The sequence below is a fragment of the Elephas maximus genome, chromosome 16 (assembly GCF_024166365.1).
Source record: "Elephas maximus indicus isolate mEleMax1 chromosome 16, mEleMax1 primary haplotype, whole genome shotgun sequence".
In the NCBI taxonomy this organism is placed as follows: Eukaryota; Metazoa; Chordata; class Mammalia; order Proboscidea; family Elephantidae; genus Elephas; species Elephas maximus.
In genome coordinates this window covers 35,056,987-35,060,641 of record NC_064834.1, presented here as the reverse complement: position 1 = coordinate 35,060,641, position 3,655 = coordinate 35,056,987, and the positions used below count along the sequence as shown (strand labels likewise).

Below are 3,655 nucleotides of genomic sequence, written 5' to 3'. Positions count from 1 at the left end.
GCAGTGTGACCACAGAGGCCAAGTTTAGAGTTATGTGACCACAAGCCATAAAAGGCACCAGCCACCAGAAGCTGGGAGAGGGAAGGAACAGATTCTCCCCTAGAGCATCTGAAGGGAGTGTGGCTCTGCCAACACCTTGATTTTGGTCTAGTGATACTGATTTCAGAAATTTGGCCTTCAAAAATTGTTGTTTTAAATCACGAAGGTTGAGGTAATTTGTTATAGCATCCACAAGTAACTAATGCAGTAAACAAATAACTCTGAGGAAAACTTCCAACTGGGAAGAGTTTGTCTTCGCTTTTTTTTTTTTTTCCTATCTACTTTTCCATGATTGCTTTGTCATGTGATTCAGCACCTTTTGTTCTGTTTCCTGGCTGCTCATTACAATAGGGTCATAATAAGAGTAATAAAATTGTGTCTCTTTGGCTCAACTGCCACAAGCAAAAATAGCTAGAACTATCAGTTTCAGAATCTTCCTTCTAGTTCAAGGGAGCAACTGAAAAATCTCTAGTGTTCCTACAAATGGTTTTGACTCTTCTTTTTTCTGTTTATCTCAAATTGTGTTGTTTACTGTTTTCTCCTGTTATTCAAGACATTTTCCTCTCATTTTCCAGTCACTGTGTTGAATTTCCATGGAGAATTTGTTCTTGGTGTACCTTTTGTTTTTCGTTTGTTTGATTTTTTTTTTCCTCGTCATTTATTCCAGGATATAAAAGTCATTTAGGTATAGTTTAATTTGTGTGTAAGTGACATTGAAAAGTGGTACTTCTTCAAGGAAACATAGGAAATCCCTTGTGGAGCTAATAAAGAGAACAAACGAAAATGCTCAGATGTCTCTGGCAGTCAGCTGACCAAAGTTGAAAAAAATATATCTCAGACAGTTATTATTATTTTAATGAATGAGTGAGTTTATGAATGCATGAAATAAGCTGTCCTTTAAATTCATTCTTTATATATTAATTGATCTCTGATTATATGTCAGATATTATTTTAGGTTTTAAGAATACAACTGTGACAATAGCTAAAAATCCCATCTTTATGAAACTTACCTTCTAGAGAAAAATGAAAGACAATAAACAAAACAAATATTATATGCTGTATTTTAGATGGTGATAAATATTATGAAGAAAGCTGAAGCAGGAAAGGAGACTAGGAAGTGTAGTCCAGAAAATAAGATGGGCATACAAGATCTCACAGAGAGGGTGATATAAAAAAGCAAAGGTGAAAAAAGTGAAGTGAGGGAACAAGCTACATGGGTACTGGGAGACAGAGGGGTGGGGGGTTGCGGGGTGAGAGGGAGGCATTCCAGGCAGAGGAAACAGTAAATATAAAAGCCTTAAAGCAAGAGCAGTCTGGCATCTTCAAAGAACATCACAGATTTAAGGGCTGGAATGGAATGAATAATGGGAAGAAAAGTAGGAGATAGCATCAGAGGGAAAACAGCAGGTGAAATCATGTACAATTGTGTAGGTATGCACTTTGCTTTTATGCTCAGTGAGTTGGGAGTCACTGGGGGGTTTTGAGCAGAGTACTGACTTTACTTTAACAGGATAATTCTGGCTGTAGTATTGAGAAAAGGTGGTAGGGCAGAAGCAAAGAACTCTCCATTTCTCACTAACATTAAGACAAATGTTTCTCCCCCTGGGAGTTCATTTGAAATCCAAAGGTCTGTATACTTTAGCAGTGTTATTAAGGACCCAAATCACTTTTTGCTGCCCATGTGCCTGCTTATTTGATGAGAAGGGATTGGATGGGTATGGGGTTATTGCTTACCACACTCCTTAGGGTCAGTTTTCCACAGATGGTGCCAGCCCAGGGATGATTCAAAGTGAAGTTCAGATACTGGACTTGTTGGACAGGGTGCTTATGTGATAAGTATCCTAGTCAGGAAGTCAGCAAGAGGTACTGGAGCAGACTATTCGGGTAGTCTAAAGCCTCTGAAAATGTTGAGAGGTGCCTAGATATGATGACATTACAGCCAGTCCATTTTGAAGTAATTGAAAGGTTTGTCTCAGATGACACCTTGACATCTTATATCAATTCTTTATACAGGGCAGTTCTGGTCAAAAAGAAACTTAGTGCTTGAAGGGCTGAAATTCAGAGAACCCACAAAAAAACAAGTATTGTGATTTTAATGGGGATATTAAAACTGTGGCCTTTCGGAAGCAGAGTACCAGGCCTGTCTTCCAGTGTATCCCTGCATGGGTTTGAACCTCTAACCTTTCAGCTAGTAGTTGAGTGCTTAATGTTTGCACCACCCAGGGACCTTAAGTTTATAAAAAGCTACCAGATCTGTTTAATGCATTTACTTCTATAAGCACATGCTATACATGTATATACGTGCAGCTATTTTACAATGAGAATTATACTTCTTATCTGAAACTGGTAACTTATCTTTTGCCAATACTTATATACATTTGATTTATGTCTTAAGAAACATAAAACCTTTCTGTTGTTGTGTGCCGGTGAGTCAATTCCGACTTATTGTGACCCTATGGGGCAGAGTAGAGCTGCCTTATAGGGCTTCCTAGGCTGTAATCTTTATGCGAGCAGATCACCAGGTCTTTTTTCCTCTGGAGCCACTGGTGGGTTCGAACTGCCAACCTTTCTGTTAGCAGCTGAGCAATTAACCGTTGCCCACCAGCATTACTCAAAACCTTTCTTGAGTTATATTGTTCTTTCTAGTGGTACATTTTAGGATGTCTTGAAAGAGTTTTTAATCAACATGTGATGTAAAAATGAATCTTGATTTTTAAATGAATCTTCTTAGTACTGAGACATGATGGGTTTAATTTAACAGTGGAAACATAACATGGTAACTGCATGTTATACTGTTTAATTCACAGCTGTAAAAAAAAAAGTTTGATTTTAAAATTATAAGTAAGATGAGGCTGCACAGTTGCAAGCAGTAAGATACTAGAAAACAGTGAGTGAACAAATAAGGTGATTTTACAGCAATGGCCGTTCATTATCTTGCTTTTAGGAACCTGGAAGAAATTGTTTTATTTGAGTGTCAAATGTTTTGGTAAATCTAGTTGTTTCATAGTTTTCTCAGTGTCACCATGAATTACTGAAATAAGTGACTCTACAGAATCAAAACCTTTACTACTTTGAGGTAGACAACAATGGTCGCATTGAAAATTTTCCCTAGAAGGTATTCATGATATGAGTTCTCACGAACTCTTTTCTATTCTTGTGATTTAAGTCCCATCCTATCTTCTGGACATCTCCACTTCCAACAGTGGCCCAACCATAATAAATGTCAGTGTATACCTCATATGGAATGTTATCTACTACTCGTACAGGTAAGTTAGCTGAGGGGGCACCTAGGTGTTTGGAGCTGTGGTAGAAAACCCATACCACTTTGTCACAGCAGAAGTAAAACAGGTGCCTCATGACACAGGGCATGATTTGTGGCTTGGTCTGAGCATCCAGCAATGCCTAGGTGAAAAAGCTGCCTAGACCCTCCCTCCCAACTCCTAGACCCTCCCTCCCAACTCCTAAACCCTCCCCTGCCAGGCCAACGAGGGGACACGGGTGGGAGCTAGGCTCTCATGCCACTGACCCTGCTGGAAGACTCAGGATCTGCCTCCCTCTAGATTATTTTTATCATAACTTAGATGACTTCATTTGTTCAGTTCCATGTGATTTGGGG

The 3,655-nt window shown here is 39.0% G+C and overlaps 1 pseudogene; it reads right to left on the bottom strand.

The window, feature by feature from the left end:
- Window positions 1-2,835: 2,835 nt before the first annotated feature.
- On the bottom strand, window positions 2,836-3,408 carry LOC126059990 (riboflavin kinase-like; annotated as a pseudogene).
- Window positions 3,409-3,655: the final 247 nt, after the last annotated feature.